This window comes from Danio rerio, chromosome 12 (assembly GCF_052040795.2).
Source record: "Danio rerio strain M-AB ecotype USA chromosome 12, GRCz13ab, whole genome shotgun sequence".
In the NCBI taxonomy this organism is placed as follows: domain Eukaryota; kingdom Metazoa; phylum Chordata; class Actinopteri; order Cypriniformes; family Danionidae; genus Danio; species Danio rerio.
This window is the reverse complement of record NC_141032.1, coordinates 36,821,538-36,845,000: the sequence shown is the minus strand read 5'-3', so window position 1 is coordinate 36,845,000 and position 23,463 is coordinate 36,821,538. Positions and strand designations below refer to the sequence as shown.

General features: G+C 34.8%; 1 protein-coding gene across 2 annotated transcripts in view; it reads right to left on the bottom strand.

The window, feature by feature from the left end:
- tha1 (threonine aldolase 1) overlaps positions 1-20,897 on the bottom strand; it is a 47,237-nt gene extending 26,340 nt beyond the window's left edge. For both annotated transcript variants that reach the window (XM_087274878.1, XM_087274880.1), the window contains exon 1: positions 20,798-20,897. The gene's annotated coding sequence lies outside the window, so the exon portion shown is untranslated. The remainder of the gene's footprint in view (positions 1-20,797) is intronic.
- Between the last annotated feature and the right edge of the window lie 2,566 nt (positions 20,898-23,463).

The window sequence follows — 23,463 nt, the reverse complement described above, 5'->3', positions numbered from 1 at the left end:
AAAGAAAAAAACTGATTTAGGCAAATTATTTTCTACGATTATGTGAATACTTTAAAATCGTGTAATCAATTAAAAAGCAACTATTTAATGTTACACTTAATTTTTTAGGTAAAAAGTTTGGAAACTTAAAAAGTAAATAGTTGCTAGTCCAGCTGGGCCAGCATTTCTGTATGAAGTTTGCATGATCACCCTGTGTTCGCATGGGTTTCATCCGAGTGCTCCGGTTTCCCCCACAGTCCAAAGACATGCACTATAGGTGAAAATTAAATTGGCCATAGTGTATGGGTGTTTCCCAGCACTGGTTAACAGCTGGAAGGGCATCCGCTGCGTTAAACATATTATGGATAAGTAGCGGTTCATTCTGCTGTGGCGACCCCTGATGAACAAAGGGACTAAGCCGAAGAAAAACTAATAAAAGTGGCAGAATCCAATAATTCTAAAAGTTTCCTACAATTTTGTGAATACTTTGTTATCATCTCATTAAAAGACACAAATTTTAACCCCTTTTTTAAGATTTATTATAAGGCTTTTGTGTCTCCAGAATGTGTCTGTGAAGTTTCAGCTCAAAACACACATCAGATAACTGTAGCTGTTTTTGTTGCCTGTGCCTTTAATGCCATTTCTCCACACCCACCGTTCCCACGTGCCTGTAAGAGATTGCCTCAATCTCCAACTCAACTAAACAGCACAATGACAGACATGAAGGAAGCAGATGTCGCGTAATGTTTGTGAGAAATGCTACAGTAAGAACTTTCCCAATGATTATTTAATGCATTTGTTGTGGAGTTAATTTAAGCCTTTCTGCAACGATGAGTCACACACAATGTCGTTACAAAGTTCACGCATACACACATACAGACATGAACACAAAGTGTGCGCATTTATTTTTGCACTGTTTTTGCCAACGCAATGTCACGGTATTTCGTAACTTTTAGATTTAGTGGCTAATTCGTATGAATTTGTACGCTCTAATTCGCACAATTTAGTACGATTTGCTCATCACCCAATGACTGGTGGGGTTGGGTTGGGTGCCGCGCCTTCTTTTTAAAATCATACATTTTCGTACGAATTAGCCACTAAACTGACAAAATGTAAAATATTTACTTTGCCTCGTGAGATTAGGCAATGTTTTTGCACAGCAAATGTGACAGGATACACGTTAATATCCACTGCTGTATGGATATACGTTATGTTAATGTACAAAATAAACCTGATTTAACGCATCAACTTGATTATACGCATTACTACTGAGACATGTTAAACATGACTGTCAATCAATTAGGTGGGCGGGAAAACCACACCCCTACGTCTTGCTGCTGAGGGCCTCAAAATTTTAAAAAAATTTTTTTAAAAAGAGACTTAATGCATTTATTTCACCCCATTATGACTGTGGACACCTTTTATCTACACACAGTTCTGTTCAGCAGCTCACAAAAAAATATTTTCTTCATAGGTGCTCTTTAAAAAGTAACTGTGGTTGATTTATATCATTTTAAAGTGTGTCTAGATAGCAGTTAAAAATGTTTGTGCTCGGATTACATATTCCAAATTCCAGGTAATCAGTTACACACTCAATCTTCATGTGTGCATGATATATGATGGCAGATTAAAACCTGTTTTTGGCACATCGTTTGTATTACAAATAAGGTAGACCAGGAAGTTTAGCAATCTGATCCTGCATCTTGACTGCATGCTGTTATGCCTTTTAACTATCTCTCAGTCATTTGTGAATAGAAACAATTTGACTTTCAAAACTGTACCTGATTCATCTGCAGATATAGCAGTGTCATTTAGCCATGCACATTTGATGAGTGCCCACATGTCTTCTTGAAAATGCTAAAAGAGTATCCATGTCCCATTAATAGATCAAATTAAAAGTATTAGTCTTCTAAAAGTGTTTGATACTCGAGTGTCATGCTGTGTGCCGTGAGTAACACAATCGTATTTACACCCGTGGCTGCAGTGATGTCATACGGTCATCAGTGGAGGTTTCCTGGCCTTTACTGGCCGTGTTTCCAGCAGCTGAGTTTTGCCAGGCCGACTCTAATAAACCCTGCGGGAAGTGTCAGGAGAGCTTGTGAAAGCGAGTCGAGCAGCTGCCTGGGTTTCCAGTAAGAGGCAGGAGAGGGTGGGGGCTGGAGGTGAGGGCCAGGGTGTTGCCAGATGGCACTCGATTCCTACATTATATTCAAATGAGAGCATTTGTCATTCATCCCATCGTGCCAGACTGCTTTTTGGCTGTAGGGCATGACTTTTGCAGGAGTTGGAGAGATTCGTGTGGTGGCCAGTTTATTTGAATGATTTCTCCGAATTTAACAAGCATGGAGGGCCAATTATGAAATGGGATAAAATAATAATAAATATAATTGGAACTCTTTTTATCACAACTTGGGCTTTTATTAATTGCATTATGACGTTTACAACTCAGGATTCTATGAGTTTTTTTAAATTATTTTTAGAATTGAGATGTAACCTCAGAATTGTTATTTTAAGCACAATTTTTTACAATTCTGACCTTTTCCTTTAGAGCTGTGAGATTTGCACTCAGAATTGCAAGATTTTAATTCAAAATATTCATATATATATATATATATATATATATATATATATATATATATATATATATATATATATATATATATATATATATTTTAGTTGCAAGAAAAAAAGTCTTAATTGTTCTATTCTAGAAGCTCTCTAAATTCAGTTGCATAAAACAAAGTCAACACTTCTGGAAAATGTGCCCAGGGCAACATTTTTGAGAACTTGTTAACTCGCGTTTGTGCATATGGCTGGCGGTTCATTCCGCTGTGGCGACCCTGGATTAATAAAGGGATTAAACCGACAAGAAAATGAATGAATGAATGTGCATATGGCTGCATTTTGTGTGTAAAACGAACTCTACGAGGTAGTACCACTGACCGATTAACAGTCAGTTGATATAAAGCTGATATATTATGCATGAGGGCAAGCCAATTAGCTTCTCTCACTAGCTATGTTTCTATCCACCTATTTTTATCTACATTTTGGATATGCGCATAAAAAAACAGTTAATGGAAAGCCTTGATTCGCATAAGTTTTGCAAATGCGCATAATTGAGTAGGATACACGTTTTATTTGATAAGAAAAGATGCACATAAACGTATAACACTTTTACTGAACAAACTGCAGTACGCGCATTTAAAAAAAAAGTCATGTGATTTTAATATAAGACATTATAAAAATGTGTGTGAATAAACAAACCAGCCAGCTGAGCACATTGTAAAGCATCTGAACTGTTGTTTTGGTCATTCTAAAACGCCTCAACCATTTCAGTATTAGTGTTATTATATTATTGATTATCTGCAGAATGAAGAGCGACGGCGTCTCGCGCCTGTAAAGGCCACCAAGCATTCATTGCATGTCGGTATTTGTGTTCCGAGGCACAAGTAATTTATTAAATGAAGAAAAGGTTCACACAGCCTCTGCAGTAAATTTCATTTTTACTGTTGATATTTGGCGCCAGTTAATCAGAAAGTGATGATTTTATTCTCTTTGACGCATTGGATGAAGCGCTGCTTTATTTTCACGTCTTTTATGCGATATTCCTGTTTTGTGCATACTTTTGATTAGCATCTTTAGATGGAAACAGCTACTGATGACTGGGACAAAAAAAAAGTTGATATTTGCAAAAATGTACACAGTGCCTTCTAGTGGATTTAAGAGAGATGGCATACCATTCCCCAGTAACGTATTTGATTAAAAATGTACACAGCGCCCTCTAGTGAATTTAAGAGAGATGGCATAACGATCCCCAGTAACATATTTGAGATTGTAAAAAAATATACACAGCACCCTCACAGTGGATTTGTGAAAACAAAAACTGCAAGATGTAGTCCAGGGTACATATTTGTTTGTTCTCACAAATGTAGCAACGGGCACATAATTCCAAAAAGCCTGGTTTGGAAAAAGGTTTCAATTTTAAGAATAAAACCTTGCTAGAAGGTAAATAACAAGAAATATTTTTTTTTTGTTGGATCTTGCAATTTGGATAGATTCTGACAACTGTGAATTTTTCTGAATCAGCCTGAAAAAAAGAACCTATAAATGTGCAATTTAGAGAAAATTAACACCTCAAGTTTGAGTTTATTTCCTCCAATTCTACAAGATTGCAAGAAACTTAAAATTACTCCAAATCGCAAGATATAGACTCACTGTTCAGATTTTTATTTTAGTTTGTATATCTGTGTTTACTCCATATATAAAACTTGCGATTTATCAAAAAAGTCAGAAATGTGAAATATAAACTTCCAATTGTGAGATACAAATGTTGCATTTTATTTATCTATTGCAAAAACTTCTTCCAGATGCATAACCTTTAATGTTAGCATATAGAGTTTTGACTTGTGAGGAGATTCTCTGGGGAGTTAAAACCCTGTTAAGTCTCTGTGACTGATCTATTGTTATTTTATGATGCTAAAAATGAGTCTGTCATACATCACAGAGCGTCCACTCAAAAGTACCAATAAACATGCAAAGTCAGTTGTTTTTAAGCACAGCATGTTCTACCTTAGTGTATCAGTGTGTCTATATATTTGTCTTTGACTGCAGCTGCTGGATTAGTGCCCGTAAATGAGCTGCATATGATTTTTTATTTTTTTTTCTGGTGCGTCTGAAGAAACAGCTCCCTGTTGTGAGAGAAACCGTTGCAGTAAGAGGAGGGTTTACTGGAAGTCCGTTTGAAAGAGTTCCCTTCATTCTTCTATTTTTTTTACCACGCTGAGATTCTCTTGCTGATTGCATTACATATTTCTCAGACCAAAACTATGCACACGCAGACTGTATGTTATTGTAAATGCTGCATATTTATTCTGTGGAAGATGCTCAAGCAAGTGTTTAGATCAGCAGCTTGTGTGCTTCATACTTCTTTATATACGTGTTCAGGGGTTTTCGTGGTCATTTTCAGTTCAGTGCTGATAAGCTTTGCGCTGTGGATGCTGGCATTAGCTTTATGTAAATATTGAAATGCTTTCCTTTGTTGAGCAGGGGCCAGCGTTTCTGGATCCTCATCTGCCAGGAAACAAAGTTGCTATTTGTTTTTATATTCAGTTTTTTTTTTTCATTTTCCAATTTTCTTTCACACTAAATTTGCATTTGTTACAGTTCAATTTATAAAACCAGTATATCAGTTTTAAAATGTGTGCATGTGTGTGTGCACATGTGTACAAACACACTTGAAGTCAGAATTTTTAGCCCTCTTTAGAGTTTTTTTTCTTCTTTTTAAAGATCTCCCAAATACAAGGACTTGCCTAAATTCCCTAATTAACCCAGTTAAGCCTTTAAATGTCACTTTAAGCTTTTTAAAAGTGTTTTGAAAAATATCTAGTAAAATATAATTTACTGTTTTCATAAAAGACACCAGTTATTAGAAAGGAGGTATTAAAACTATTATGTTTAGAAATGTGTTGAAAAAAAAACTTTTCTCCTTAAAGAAATTGGGGAAAAAATAAACAGGGGGGCTAATAATTCTGACTTCAACTGTATTCAGATTTATGTATATTTATATATATATATACATATATATATACATATATATATATATATATATATATATATATATATATATATATATATATATATATATATATATATATATATATATATATATATACACACACACATATATATATATATATATACATATATATATACATACATATATATATATATATATATATATATATATATATATATATATATATATATATATATATATATATATATATATATATATATATATTTACATATACACACACACACATACATAAGTGCATGTATGTTTTAGGGATGCAACAATACAGTTAGCCCACTGTTCAATACATACCTCGGTTTTTTAACAAGGTCTTCGGTTCGGTTCTCATGGCTTGACACATATTTTTTAACATTTTTATTCTATAGGCAATAGGAACAGTAAGAGGTTAAGAAGAAAAAAATAAAAATGATTTATTGCAATACTCATTTTGTTTTACTTAAAAGCCAAGAAAAGTACACTAGTTCCTATTGTATTGTATTAAAAAAAAATTAACACTGAAATCTCTCAGCTTCTGGTAGCCCAAGTACAAATTGGGGAACACATAAAATCCTACACTTTAAAAAATAAACATACATGTGAAGTTAATAAAGATAAATTGGCCATTTCAAATAAACATATTTGTACTTAAGTGAACATAAATACACCATCTTAATTATCTCGGTGCTGAAAAAATGCAAGACTGTAGCCTGTAATGCGGATTGAGTGCTTTTATCAAATGACAAAAGTCTGCATCTCCAATACCCAAAAATGGCTGCAAATCGTTAAGCAATAAACACCCGCACTGCCTTTGTTATTTTTATGTGTCTCTTGGAACCAGATGGGTATGTTTGGTTGAAAGATTCAGCGAGGGATTGTTGCTATTTGGAGGACTTTATTACCTTCTCTGCTATCTGCCTTCAGACAGTGATATTGCTGGGTGATGGCGCTGCAGATGTGCAGTCATGGTTACACAGTTACTTTTTGTTCTCCGATTTTTCTTTTATTGGCATTTTGCTCACTGGCAAAATATAAATGTCCTCACACGGCAGATTTAAAAGACACCGGCGCTTTCTTGTACTGTTGTCTCACTTCGCCGGCGCTTCCTTGTACTGTTGCCTCAGCCTCACTTCACCGCTGCTCGCAATGTTATTGTGTGAAATGATGGTCAAGCGCCCCCTAACTTTAAAGCATAGTGATTTTAATATTTACTCACGTGCAGGAGTTTCTTCATCTCAGCTCATGGATTTAGAGGCACACACAGTCAATTCGGGGAGATATAAAACGCACATAAATTATTTAAACGCAAAAAACCGCAATTCACACGCACGTATTGAACCGTGGTTCAATATCATATTGAGACTGTGCATTTAATATATATATATATATATATATATATATATATATATATATATATATATATATATATATATATATTATATAATTATAATTTTTTTTTTAAACAACAGTTCTGTTCTGGCTGATAGCCGTGCGATATCGTACAGCCCCTTCGCTCTTGTGTTTTACTCTGAGTGACAGCAAATCAATAATCTCACTACAGTTTGATAAATAGTCCAGCTGTTGGACAACATAATGTACTTTTGAGGCTTTTTAAGTGAGAATGTAGTTGTTCAGATTGCATGTATGCAGTTTATTTATAATATTTATAATTATTTATAATTTCAGAGCAAAGACAGTTGACGTTCGAGGCCAAATAATAAGCCCTTGGAGAAAAGATTGGGGTATTTACAAATGACAGCTGATCAAATGCTGTATTTATACCATATACTGTAATAGTAGTGTGTTGAGTGTTAGATAGGACTCTTATTTCAGTAATGTATGTATTTTTGTATTGGAATAACCCTCTTTGAATACCCCTGAGTTACTTTTTGGTTGGCCAACTGTTTGTTTCTAATAAGTCTTCTAGTTTAGTAAAAAGAAAGAAAGAAGAACAACAGTGCCACAGTAGTCTGGCAGTGTTTGTGTGGCTTTGGCTTTTTCAAGGTTAATTATAGTGACAGAGAAATACTGGGAAACCTGTAACTGTTGTCATTCATCGCTAGAAAATCTTTCAAATACTAGCTACAAAGTGACGTAGCAATGTAGCAAGTGAAGTAGCAGGGGTTTCTGCTGTTCTGATGTCCGCTGCAGATGTGAATGGCGGAAGAAAGTAGTTCCTCTTGTAACGGAGGCCAGCTAGTGTGTGCTGTGCAGGTAAACCTCACTCCTCTTGCATCTGTTGCTAGAGCACCTTTAGAGGTCAGAGGCCATGGTCTTTAGCCTCCTTGGTAGAGCACCCGACTCCCATGCGGAAGGCAGCCGGTTCAATACCACCTCGGAGCGGGTTGGGTAGCGTAGGACCGGCAGGGTTACACTCTTACAAAAGGATTTTTAGACTCTCCGTGTTTGATTTTCTTTTCTATTATACACTATTGTGGCGTCAAACTGTTGTATAAATGCAGCATCAAGTGAGTTGTGATTAATGAAAGTGTCATGGGACTCAGCAGAAGGCCTGCAGCCTCGTGCCTACGCATGCCTCCCACCAGTGCCGATATACAGCCATATCGCACTGCTACTCTACATGTATATGTATATAATTATTATATTGTATACAGTTGAAGTCAGAATTATTAGCCCCCATTTGATTTTTATTTTATTTTTTCCAAATGATGTTTAACAGAGCAAGGAAATTTTCACAGTATGCCTAATAATATTTTTTCTCCTGGAGAAAGTCTTATTTGTTTTATTTTGGCTAGAATAAAAGCAGTTTTTAATCTTTAAAAAAACATTTTAAGGTTAATATTTTTAACCCCCTTAAGCTATATTTTTTTGATTGTCTACAGAACAAACCATCGTTATACAATAACTTGCCTAATTACCCTAACCTGCCTAGTTAACCTAATTAACCTAGTTAAGTCTTTCAAGTTTAGTTAAGTCTTGTCACTTTAAGCTGTACAGAAGTGTGTCTGTTAGCCTATGAAAAAAAATTAAATGCATAACTAAATACATAATATCATAGTTTTTAGTAATGTTGATTATGCATTCTATCTATATTTCCTCATTTTTTTAAATCAGCATTTGTTTTTAATCAGTGTCTTAATTGTTAATGTTTTAATAGTAACATTTTAAAGTCACTTACATTAGCATAAAGTGCTGAACAATTACAGTCTTAAGAGCCTGACATGTAGCTGTCATCAGATCCATCACTAAACTGAAATAGGACAAAGCCAGATACAGCCTGCTCATCGTTTCCCGGTTTGAGTCTTACAGTACATGAATGTTCTAGCTAAACATAGAGCACAGGATTTAGCTCAATCATCACAGTCCTGACATCACATGTCCTGCGATCTCTATCTCTATTTTGGTGGTGTTTACAGCAACAGTTCAGACAAAGCACGAGCTGGACGTGCTGGTTGAGTGGAACACCAAAACCAGATGATCTGGTTCAGATTCCACTTGGATTCAGAACAATATGCCCTTCTCTTTTGTTTTACATTATTGTGATCAAAAGTGCTTTGTCTGCATATAACGGTAAATACGTTGTACATATTTCTTTTTACCATCAGTGGTGTAAAGTAACCAATTTCAATTGCTCAAATTACTGTAAATAGATTTTCTCAGGAATTTTACTCTACTTAGGAGTTTTGAAATTGTGCACTTTTACTTTAGTGCTTTTACTGCACTACATCCCTTCAATCTGCAGTCACTTCTTTATGTTTATTTATTTTTTGTCTACGGTGACAAGTCTTGACTATTGGCTTACTACAATAATCAGTTAAATAACTCCTGTCCAATCAAATCGCAAATAAAAAAAAATCCCATCAGTTTGAGTGAACTCAACATACAGTTTCTGAAAATGACCAAGAGATGGTTTACACTGCATGTCACTGATGAAAAGGTGAAAGATGTCTATGAGTGCTGAAATTGTGAAATGTTCTTATAAAATAACTAAAGGCGCTACAGAATGTTACGTTTTCAAATACTTGCCCAAATTGTTTTCATTCTATATCAGTGCTGCACAAGCTTGGTTTACTGGACACTCGTAGCTTGATAGCCAGGGTTTAAATTGCATAACCTAAGCAATAACAAACATCACAGCTAGATTTTTGCCCCTTTTTTAAAAGATTTTTTGTTAAGGTTACACAGTAGGGCTACACAAAATATTGTTTCAGTATTGATATCTCAATGTGCAAATCCGCAATAGTCACATCGCAGAATCTACAACATCATTTTAAGTTAAGTTATAGCTTATTCATCCATTAGGGAAATTTGAGTGGAATTATAGTTGACCACATTGTGAAGTTTAACTTTAAAAGTGTGAAGGTTTTTCATTTGCTTGTTTGCTTTGATTTTAAGTAAATTTAAATCATTTGTGTCCAAGTAATCATAACATTTTAACAAAGTTTAATCGTTTATTTTATTGTACAACAAAGACTATGAAGTGTTATTTTTTACATTTGAATATTTAATTTCTGTGCCTGAATACAGTTCCAGAAAACCGTAAAACACTATATGTTTAATTTATGATGATAATTCGTCCTACCCAATCAACATAAAATTAATAATTCTTCCCAAAATGAGCTATACCAATCATCTGGTGAAACTATATTCAAATAACAATATATAAATATAGCAGAAAAACTAAACATCACAAAGTCAGTTTTGTCCAATATCGTGCAGCTCTGTTATACAGATTTTGATCTGCATATAAACACATCAACCTGCTTTCATAGAACGTTGGCTTATTATTTGTGCATTGTCCAGCTCTAATATATATATATATATATATATATATATATATATATATATATATATATATATATATGAGGCATAAACCTGTCTATATAAAGTCCCAGAGTTGACAGTGCATGTCAGCAAAAACCAAGCATGAAGACAAAGGAATTATTTGTATACCTTAGAGACAGAATTGTCTTGAGGCACAAGGCTCGGAAAGGTTACAGAAAAATTTCTGCTGCTCTAAAAGTTTCATTGAGCACAGTGGCCTCCTTCATCCATAAGTGGAAAATGTTTGGAACCACCAGGACTCTTCCTAGAGCCGGCCGGCCATCTAAGCTAAGTGATCGGGGGAGAAGGGCCTTAGTCAGGGAGGTGATCATAAACCTGAGGGTCGCTCTGTCTGAACTCCAGCATTCTTCTGTGGAAAGAGGAGAACCTTACAGAAGAACAACCATCTGTGCAGCAATCCACCAATCAGGCCTGCATGGCAGAGTGGGCAGATGGAAGACACTCCACGCTTGGAATATGCCAAAAGGCATCTGAAGGACTCTCAGACCATAAGAAACTAAATTCCCAGGTCTGATGAGACTAAAGTTGAACTCTTTGGAGTGAATGCCAGGCGTTTGGAGAAAACCAGGCACCGCTCATCATCAGGCTAATACCATCCCTACAGTGTAGCATGGTGGTGGCAGCATCATGATGTGGGAATGTTTTTCAGCAGCCGGAACTAGAAGACTAGTCAGGACAGAGGGAAAGATGAATACAGCAATGTACAGAGACATCCTGAATGAACATCTGCTTCAGAGTGCTCTTGACCTCAGACTGGGGCGACGGTTCATCTTCCAGCAGGACAATGACCCAAAGCACACCACCAAAATATCAGTAGAGTGGCTTCACAACAACTCTGTGAATGTCCTTGAGTGGCCCAGCCAGAGCCCAGAACCAAATCCTATTAAACATGTCTGGAGAGATCTGCAAATGGCTGCTCGCCGTCGCTTCCCAAATAACCAGATAGAGCTTGAAGTACCGCAAAGAGGAATAGGCAAAATTCCCAAAGACAGGTGTGCCAAGCTTGTGGCATCATATTCAAAAAGACGTGAGGCTGTAATTGCTGCCAACGGTGCATCAACAAAGTATTGACCAAAGGCAGTAAATACTGATGTACATGTGATTTTTCAGCTTTTTTATTTTTAATAAATTTGCAACAATTAAAAAAAAAATCTCTTTTCACATTGTAATTATGGGCTATTGTGTGAAGAATTCTGAGGAAATAAATGAAATAAATAAATTTAATCCATTTTGGAATAAGGCTGAAACATAAAAAATGTGGAAAAAGTGAAGCGCTATGAATACTTTCCAGGTGCACTATACTATATATTGCTATCACAAAGGTACACAGTGGGAAATTTTATTAATTAATAAGTCCGTTGAAATAATGCATTTTGTTTGTTTAGCTTTAATCGTAATTTAATTTTAAGCAAGTTAATGTGTTTACATGCACATTGAAATCTGTGTCAAAATCTTAAAAAAAAAAAAAAGGTGCAAAAATCGAGCCCTGATGGTTTGTTAATGCTTAGGTTATGCACTGTAGTGTGTTCTGTAAGCACACACAATAATTTAGAGATTTTCACTTCTGCATTAAAATGAGGTTGTTTCTCCTCACACTGTGGAGTGCGAACATGACCAACGACGTGTTCACCATAATAACAATAATAATACATGATTATGCTTAAGCATCTTACTCAACCGGTTGGGCTTTTCTTGAACATTGGTCATCTCACTGCCAGTAAAACTAAGCACCCTCACACACATTTAACCTTCACCTCTTTTTTTTTTTTCTCACAAAGAGTTATTTTATTGTTTTCTGTCACCTTCACTTCCTTCCTGGTAGAGTGCAGAATCTCACAGCAGCTTTTCCAGTAACAACTGGTAGGATCACATGTCATGACAATGCACTCATGTGTACAGGTGACTGTAAGTCAGTTGTGCTACAATCCATTATTGTTCATCTGGCTGTTATTGGCAAAACAATCAGAAGGGAAATGCTGCGCTTTGTAATTTTACTGGAACTGCTGTGTGTGTGTGTGTGTGTGTGCGTGCGTGTGTGTGTGTGTGTGTGTGTGTGTGTGTGTGTGTGTGTGTGTGTGTGTGTTGTTTAGGTGTGTTTGTTTGTACAGGCTGAGAGAGAGAGAGATAAAGACACTGAAAGTGAGCCTGTCATTTGATCTGGTGTGGTGTCCTTCGTGATAAGAAAGCCCTGAGTTACCATGAGTTTTCCATTTTCTCCCAGATCCCTTGGTCTCATCTTCATATTAATGATAAATTGACATTGCCACTATGTATGGCTGGTATGCACTGGATCAAATCAAAATGCAGATTTTTGTGCCTCATTTTGGTGTCACCTAAATGCATGAACTGTTATTTGGAATCAGAGGTGCAGAAAGATGACTGGAAACGTGCTTCTGTAAAGGAAGATATCAGTAGGCTACATTTTGAAAACATGCAATGCAATACTATCGCTGTAGTTTGGTATTGTTAAAGCTGCATACTGTACAAGCACATTCAGACTTTTTCAGCTGTGCATATGATGTATCAGCAGCTCACCCATGTGCTTTGAATCATTTTAGCACTGTTTAATTTGTCCACAAAATGTCTGTGCTGAATTGGTGTTTGTTTCATACTGCACTTCTGAAAACAGCAATGACCATAGATGCTATGAATTAACAAGTGCATGTGTGAAGAGTATGGAGATTGGCTGGTGGACCTTTATTACAGACATTTTTTTAAAATAACTTTTTGTGAATTTACACAATCTGCTGTTTGACCAACTCTAACTTAGAGGGTACATTGGCTCATATCTACTCTGTTGAAATGCAATATTTTTAATGACATGTATTGTCTACTCCATTTTAAACTATTTCCTGACAAGGACATACATTAAGTCAGAATGTTTTCATTTTATTTTGTCTCATTTGATGAATTTTAGAGAAGCAAACTGGCCAAAAATTGTATCATGACAAAATATTGCATATAAGTTGATCTTAATACTAATCACAATAAATATCACATTTCTATTCTTTTACCAAAGATGTGCTAACAGAAAAACACTAACAAATAAAGAAAACATCCCTAGCAGTTTGAAAAAACACTTGCACACAAGTTCTCATAACACACACAAAAGCTGCAAATATCGCTTGGAAATTTCGTAAAGGGACCCAAAAACAAACAACAAATCCAGCTTCTTGTTTATAATCAACAGTACAATTTAATAGATTATTGAAGCTTAAAAATATACAAACAACAAAAAACTTTATGATTAGGACGTTAAAATAAACCAAAAGCTCTTGTTTTACATCCCTGACAACACCACTGACTTTAAACCAGTTGCTGCCTGAAATGGTGTTAGTGAAACCAGCAGGGGGCGCTCAACCTGCGGTCATTGTGGGTCTTAATGCCCCAGTATATTAAAGAGGATTCTATACTGCTCAGTGAGCGCCGTCTTTTGAATGAGATGTTAAACTTAGGTCCTGACTCTCTGGAGTTGCACACTGGTGGTGGACGAGGAGATTACCCTTAAAAAATGTGTAAAGCGCTTTGAGTGACCAGAAAAGCCCTATATAAATATAAGGAATTATTATTATTATTATTATTATTATTATTAATCAGGAAGCTGGTGTGGCTATTTTTGGGGTTCCCTACATATTTTTGTGTGGTTTGGGCTATATACATGTATTATGAGAATTTGCATGAGTGTATTTTGTCAAATTGATGAAGAATTTTTCTTTGTTAGTGTATTTCTATTTGCATGTTTTTTGTTTGTTTGTTTGTTTTCCTGCAGTGCTCTTGGCCACCATACCATCCATATGTAAACAAGTGTATAAAATGCTATGTAAAGCTGCTGGGCCACGATTCCAGCTAAGATGTTTAATTCTTCATTGAAGCATAGACTTTATGAAGTATTTATCAAAAATGTGATCATTTTATCAAAGGAAAATTAAATTAGTTATAATAGTTTGCTGCAGACTAAGAATACCTGTTTTTAAATGACTACTTTAGGCACCTGTAACATTTTTTTTAACTATCAATTGAGCTGTTGGTTGAAATCAGAGGGGTGGTACGGAGACGTCTAGAATGTGCTTTTTATATGAAGAAATTGTTTTTTTTTTTAAATTGGTAACCCATAATATTGCTTGTTTTAATCTTGGTATTTTGTATTTTTTAGCATTATTGGTAAAGCTGCAAACAGTAATGGCTTAAAGTCTTTCTGCGCATATAATGTACCAGCAGCTCATGTGCTTTGAATCGTTTTTGCACTGCTTGGTTTGTTAAAGAAACAAGTAGTGCTGTTTAGTTCTTCTTTGAAGCTTAGACTCTATAACAGAAATTTATCAAACAAGTGTTGTCATTTTATCATTTAAAGGGCATCTCTTTTACCCATTTTACAAGATAAGCCTTTGGTGTCTCCAGAATGTGTATGTAAAGTTTCCGCTCAAAATATCCATCAGACTATATCACAACCGTCAGAATCTGCCCATTTTGTTGTCTGAATACATTGTAGCTGTTTTTATAGCCTGAAATGTTCTGTGGACATGTGTATAAGTGTTATTATAGAAACATGGCGTAAAAAATTATAGAAACGTTTAATGTAATTATTAGCTTCATTGTTTTGTCAGCAAATTTTCAGCAAATCCAAAAAATACCTATTTTTAAATGACCGCTTTAGGCACCTGTTCCATTTTAAAAGTATGGATGTAGCAACAGTATCATAAAAACTCAATTGTTACCCAACCCTCCAGAGCGTCATGATGCAGTTGTCACAAACACTCATGAATCTGCTGCATTCTGCTCATGACTGCAGGAACTCGGCATAACAAAACTGCAACGGCAGACAGTAGAAGCGACATTCAAGAAGAATCGGCTGTCAGCCTGCATTTGCTCTCAGCTGAGGAGCCACATCTATGTATGTGTGTGTGTGTGTGTGTGTGTGTGTGTGTGTGTGTGTGTGTGTGTGTCTACATATACACTGATCTATATGTCTCAGAAATATGCCATTCGGCTCTCAGCTGGACCGTTTTTCTGACATTAAATTGGATTAGCTGTGAATGGAGGGAGAGACAGAGAAATATTGACTCCTTCTCGGAAAGGAGAGAGAGGGCAACGCCTTTCCAATAACCATAAACCCTGGGGCTGAAAATAGACCATACAAATGTGTATATCGCAAATGAGCTGCTGTTGTTTGCGGACAGCGGGTGGTGTTCTTCCACTTTCTCTTTCAAGGGTGCAATCTGTCTCTCTTAAGTCAACACACTCTTGGTAATGAGCTCAATCAAAAGAGAATGCGGTAAATGAGGTGTTATTCTTATGGCTTGGCACCGGAGCAAGACTTGTGATAATGCATGTCTAATAAACTGTGCTCTTATCTGTGGAATTTCCATGTGGCCTGATGTCTGTTGTGAAATGTGAATGGCGGTTTGTTTCTTAATTTGACGCCTCATAATTATGTGTGTGGTTAGAGGTCAGACATACAGTGCTGTGAGATGTGTATATATTTATCTGTTTTATTGAAATAAATGCTTTTATTTGCAAGTATGCAACTGTGCAGGTTTAAGGACATTTTCACAGTATTTCCTATAATATTTTTCTCTTTGTCTCAATGTCTTGATTGTTTTATTTCGGCTAAAATAAAAGCAATTTTTTTTTTTTTGGTCCCACTTTATATTAAGTGTCCCTAACTACCATGTACTTACATTAAAAAATAAATACAATGTACTTACTGTGTTTATAATGTATTTGAGAACACTTGTGGTGCTTTTGAGTTGGAATAGAGGTTGGGTTATGGACAGGTTTGGTGGCATGTGTAGGTTTAAGGGTAGGTTCAGGTGTAAGGGATGGTCAACAGTGTATTTACAAATGTAATTACAAAAGTTAATTACAGATGTAATTACATACATGTATTTAATCAAGCATAAGTACACAGTAAATACATAATAAGTACATTGTAACAAACTTAATTCCTATGTAAGTATATATTAGTTAGGGCCACTTAATATAAAGTGGGACCTTTTTTTTAAAACTATTTTAAGTCAATATTATTAGCCCCCTTAAGCATTTTTTTTAAACTTGGCTACAGAACAAACTATTATTATACAATGAAAGTTACTTTTGAATATTACAATATTGAATTAAAATATCCAAAAAAGTAACTAGTTACATTACTTTTAGTTAGTAAAACTTTATTGTCTTTGACAGGAAATTTGTTATGGGCATCACCATAATCGCTGCAGACATTCCATAAAAACAAACAATAAAAAATTACAAAATACAGTAGCGAATGCAAATTAAGATAAACTCTTGTTAAATAAACCCACTGAAACGAGTACAAAGGATTTCTTATGTCAGTTCAGCCTACACTTTATATTTCTCTATCTCCTACCAGAGGGAATCAGTTTATAATATGGAAACAAAAAAATTTGTTGTTCAGAAACCTTTCCACCTGATTAACGACACAATTCTCATCTAAAACTTGAGGATTAAATTATTCATCATTTTATGGAAAGTAATGCATTATGTTACTTTTGAGTTACTTTTTTTATACCTGCCTAAGACATTATCTCTTTCAGAACTTGCAGGGTATTTTTCTTTTGGGTGTTTCAACTTTTGAAGTAAGGCATGTCTGGCTAAAATTGTGGTAAATGCAACAACCTTGCTGTCACGGACTGTCACATCAGGTCCAAGGGATGCACCAGAGAGGGCTGAGCTCATTTTATTATTGAGTGTGGTTCGATGTGATTACACTAATTTTAATTCAGCAAACTACTTTTGAAATCGTATTAACTAATCTAAAAAGTAACTTGAGTTAATTTTTAAAAAAGTAACTCAAATATTATGAATTTTTTTAAATTAATGCGTTACTTTAAAAGAAGTAATATTTTTACATAACTTGCGTTACTTGTAATGCGTTACCCCCCCCCAACACTGATTATACAATGAGTTGCCTAATTACCGTAACCTGCCTAGTTAAGTTTTCAAATTTCACTTTAAGCTGAATCCTAATATCTTGCAAAATATCTAGTAAAATATGACGTGCTGTCATCATCGGAGAGATAAAATAAATCAGTTATTACAAATTAGTTATTAAAAATATTGTTTACAAATGTGTTGAAAAAAATTTATTCTGTTAAACATAAAAATATAAAAGAATAAATATTTTACAAGAGTGCTAATAATTCTTCCTTCCACTGTATACACACACACACACACACACACACACACACACACACACACACACACACACCGATTATGTTTTTATGACCATATATTTTCTGGGTGATCTTAAAAAAGGCAAGACACTTTATAGGCATTTCTTAATATTTTATTAAATAATATATATATAAATATATATATATATATATATATATATATATATATATATATATATATATATATATATATATATACGCTTTTTTTTGTAAAAATACAAAAATGTTCAGCATAGAGTCATTGAATTTATTCATATCATTTGCAATGTGTGAATTAATAGAAATTGCTAAGTATTTTTGATTTCTTATTTCGAGCTCTCTAATTGAATCCAGAAAAAATCCTTTAATTTAATTGCTCCTTGTGTAGTTTTAGAAAGGATCCAATTCAGTGTGAGACCTGAGAGTTTGCAAACACAAAACCCTTACATTAGTTTCAAAACAATAAATGCTTTTCACCTTTCCAGTAAACCACCAAAGACCAGCCTTGTGTTAGTCCAACACAGACATCCTGAATCTTACTGCACCTTTGTGTTCAGTTTCTATAGAGGAAGTCCAATCTCAAGGATTTTGGTAATGCTCAAAAATGCCTTTTGTTTTGCCCACTCTTTTACGGTTAGGACATTCTAGAAACTACGAGCATTGCCCGCCTACAGTCATGTGACTTCTTGGCTAATGAATGATTCTTGCACGAGCTCAACTTTTTGCAACAGACCAGAAACTGTGGTGTAAAGCTGCTTTATAAGCATAGTCAGCTTTGAGGTCCAAATGAATAAATCACTTCCATTGAATTTAAATTCGGGTCAAAAAGTCTTTGTAGTGGGTTGCCAGATTTCGCCAAGTTAACCTGAAGGGTCAGTGGAACAGAATTATGCCATTTGCCCAGTTTTTGTGAGCATGTTTTCTCAATGCTCTCCCACAAAGTTAATTTGACTTCCCCAGAGCTGCTCTGAACTTTAGGCCAATGATGGCGCCTTTGAAACTCTCTGGAGTTTGAGAATCCCTGCTTAAAACAGACTTTATGAGTATATGGATTACATAAACATTGACAATCCAGTAAAATACTCAAAAGTAACTCTGACTTGGCATAATTTTTATGACCTTATAAACGTTGCAAACTACAATCTGCTAAGTGAGTCACATAGATTTTCCAGTTGCGTTTTTTATTTTTCGTTCAAAATAGCTTCTATAGAAAGCCAATAAACGTGCTCCACGGTTCCTCTTTGTTTTTTGGTTCTATACGTTTCATAATCATCAGACTCTTCTGAATTTCTTCTGAATTGGGAAGTGGATAATGTGCACTTCTGTGTACAGATCCTCATGTCCACACTCTTTTCACAACGCCTTCCAGTTAATAAAACCTCAAACTTGCAAAATACAAACAAATTTATTGAAAAGCAGGTGAGTGCACAAGTAAAAATAAGGTTGAGTCAGTTGGTAAAGGAGGAAATACTTTAAAAAAAAAAAAAAACTTTTGAATGTAGAAGTAGTAAAGTTGCTTCCTGACTGCTATTGGAGAAATAAACTGTATTCAGATACTTTTATGCAATGAGTTAATAAATTAATGAAATGTGATGTATTTTTGTGTTTCTATTCTGATTATGTGGCTAGAAGCAGAAGCAGTTACAAATTCACCAATGTCATTTTAGAGCTAGTATTTGAAAGAATTCTCTACCGTTATGTCTGAAGTGCTGACAAAACACGTTATTTCTTTGATATTTTAAGATTATAAGGCTGAACGACATGAAATGCCACTCTAGAGACATTTCCCAGTATTTCTCTGTTGCAATCGGGATATTACCGTAATAAAGCAGAGCAAACAGTAGCAGATTTTTCTGTCTTTTTACTAAACTAGTCAGCAGTAATGAAAACAAGAGACTCATTAGAAACAGATAACCAACCAAAAAGTAACTCGGGGTTATACAAAGAGTGGCCAACACAAAATACATACATTCTTCATATATGAGTCCCATCTCACACTCAATACTCTACAATTACTATATATGGTATAAATACAGCAATGCAACATAAAAAAAGAGAGAGAGATCGACTTATAGTGTCACTGAACAACTTTATAATGTTTTGATCAGCTGTAGTTTGAAAATATATCTATCTTTTCTTCTCTAAGGGCTTATTATGCAGTCTCTGTTGCCATCTTGTGGATGTACAATATCAACTGTCTTTGCTCTGCTCAATGACAGGCTGATGGGCACTATCCTTATAAATAAACTGCATAGATGCAATCTAAACAACTACATTCTCCTAAAAAGCCACAAAATAACATTATTTTGACCAACAGCTGCAATATTTGTGAAGCTGTAGTGAGTTTATTGATCTGCTGTCACTCTATGTGGGCTGAGTAATACACAAGTGTGAAGACTCTGTACGTGTTCTGATATTGGAGAATATCACACAGCTATCAACCAATCAGATTTGAGTACCAGACAGCACTGTTGTAAATGTGTGTGTGTGTGTGTATGTATGTGTATATATATATGTGTGTGTGTATGTGTGTGTGTGTGTGTGTGTGTGTGTGTGTATATATAATTCATTTTCTTTTCGGCTTAGTCCACAGACAATTTAACCTGTATGTATGTGTTTATATATATGTGTGTGTGTATGTGTGTGTGTGTGTGTGTGTGTGTGTATATATATATAATTCATTTTCTTTTCGGCTTAGTCCACAGACAATTTAACCTACCTAATTCACCTTTACCGCATGTCTTTGGACTGTGGCAGAAACCGGAGCACCTGGAGGAAACCCACACGAACGCGGGGAGAACAAGCAAACTCCACACAGACACGCCAACTGACCCAGCCGAGGCTCGAACCAGCGACCTTCTTGCTGTGAGGCGACATCACTACCTACTCCGCCTAATTATTTACTTTAAATAGTTATATAGTGTATATACAAATTTGTTTAAGAATTATGCCTGCTATAAAATAAGTTTCACTTATTTATATTTTATTATATTAAAATCTGATTTCAATAGTAACTTTATTTAACATTTATTTTACCTTTAGTTCAATATTTTTGAAAGAATAATAAAAGGGTTTGGTTCTAGCTTTCATTATAAATTTTAATTTGTTATCAATTTATTTAGTGTATTATAGAAGGGTGAGACTTTTTACTTTATTTAATGGCCAACCGCAGCTCATTTTTACTCATTGTGAAATCTAATATGCAGATGCTCATTCAGAAGTACCGGCATGTCTGTTACTCACACATTTCAAGTGTGCTCTTCTCTATTCTTACCTTTTATTCATGCGTTCTTAGCCAAGAAATCCATCTTCAAATATCCCTCTCTGACCCTGTTCCTCCTGACCCACCGTCTCTCTCTCTCTCTTTCTCTCTCTCTCTCTCTCTCTCTCTCTCTCTCTCTCTCTCCCCTCTCTGGAAGTCACATGGTTTCCCTGAAGTGGAGCACCATAAAGCGAGGAGCGCAGGGGCCTCGCTGCCCTCATTTATTTTCATGCTCTGCTTGAGCCTTCTCATTGGTCCACACACTGTCATGTGACATTTTGTGCCTGCCTGAGGTAAAATTTGCCAGGTGCATTTACACCAGAACTTTTTCTCATTATGCATCTACCGCAGACTGCATTTTCAGAAGAGTGTAGCAGATAACCTGTGCATCTGCAGAATTAAAAGCCATATACAGTTGAAGTCAGAATTATTATTGTAGGCTCCTTGTATGTTTCCCTAATTTCTGCTTAACAGAGAGAAAAGAGATTTCTAAACATAATCATCTTTATTTCTAAACCTAATAGTAACTCATTTCTAATAACTGATTTCTTTTATCTTTGCCATGATGACAGTAAATAACATTTCACTAGATATTTTTCTACTAGTATTCAGCCTAAAGTGACATTCAAAAGCTTAACTAGGTTAAGTTATGGTAATTAGGCAAGGCGTCATCTTGGAATTATAAGGTTCTGATATTTTTGTCAAACCTAAGTTACCGACAAATTCTTATTAAATGGCCATTTTTGTAAGTTTCACATTTTAAGACTTTTTTATTTAAAAAAACAAAAAAGTTTCCTTTCAAAGATTTAAAATTTGATATTAAACTTGAAGGACAAGTATGGGGCATATAATTCAATAAAAATAATTCAATAAATAATATAAAGCATATAATTCAATAAATAATGCCATATTAATATGTTACATTAATTCTATTATATAATATAATATTATATTACATTCTATTTTATATTCTATTATATTATATTATATTATATTATATATTATATTATATTATATTATATTTTATATTACATATTACATAAAATTAAAAGCTGCACTGAACAAAGTATTTTTTACAGCCTTGTATGCTTAATTAGAACAAGAAAAAAAATTATCCAAAAACATTAAATAAATGTTATGGAAAGCAAAAAAACAAAATTACTTTCTCATACATCAACATGTTGCAATACCAATTTTTTTATTTTATTATTATTATTATTAAATTAATAAGCAGACTGATTGTATTTCTTGAAAAGTAATGCTTCAATTAATGCTCCACCAGACAGGACCTTACAATTCCATGCTGATGAAAAGTGAGTTTGTAGAATTAGAAGCTTCTACCTGTATTTGCCCTGTTTTTTTTCCAAGAGTTTTGATCATTTACATTTAGAGTACATTTAGTGTCTGTCATGTTAATGAAAGAGAACTGTTACACACATATTGTTTGCTAAATGGAATGCAAAAACTTTGGAATGCAAAGACATAACTTTATAATTGCAAAACAACAAAGCCATTGTATAACAGTGGTTTCTGCAGACAATCAAAAAATAAAAAGTGCCTAAGAGAGGTAATAATATTGACCTTAAAATGGCTTCATAAAAATCTAGCCGAAATAAAACAAATAAGACTTTCTCCAGAAGAAAAATTATTATAGGAAATACTGCGAAAAATTCCTTCCTCTGTTGAACATCATTGGGGAAATATTTTAAAAAGAAATTCACAGGAGGTCTAATAAATTTGACTTCAACTGTATGCAACTGCTTATAAGGAAGCTATGGAGAGGTGTTAATCTGCCCATAACGCCATGCACATTACCTGCGTGTGATGAATCAAAAGTGCTTTCCAAAGAGAGATTAATGCAGCATTCCGGGAACCTGCAATAGCCTCACGCTGGATGAGATTAAAACCAGTTTGTCTGTAAATACTGTAATTATGCTCGCTGTGCCAGTGAAAGAAGCTTGACTCACTACTAATTGCTTCTCAGAAAAATGGATTGATTCTCATGTAATTGCAATGAAATCAAAAGAAGGGTGCTTTTTTCTTTTGAATGTCAGTAATGTCATTTAATAGGAGTGTAATGAACTGAAAAAGAAAACGTGCGAAGGGAGAGGTTTGTGTGGCTCTCAGTGTATCCTGCTGATAAGTATTGACAGGCTATAGGCTGTGGTTTTTGTGATGAGGTATCATTTTACAAACATGGAAGTCGGGTTTTTGGCTCAGCTGTTTATGAATCTTGCGGCCGTATGCTCATCAGATGGAACTAAACTGCAGACTTGCACATCTCATGAGCTGACAATTTAAAATTTCAATAATCTTTTGACATGGAAAAGGTTTTTACACTACAAAAACATCCTTTCAAGGCTCCACCTATGAATTAAAAAAAATAATAATAATACTATTCAATTGTACCCTGTCAGACTGCATAAACATGATTTATATGTCAGACTGAAAGATCTCAGTTGTTGTAATGTCAGAGTGGACAACAATCAAAACATGGACATGCATGAAATCTCATTCAGAGTTTGACATCATTGCCTATGACACATTCAGTAACTTGTTTTGGATATAATGACTCACAGCAAACATAAACAATCATAAGTGTTATTTTTGCACACTACATGCCAACATTGCACACTACATTGATAATAAAGCGGGAATGTTTTTTTGTTTTTTTTTTT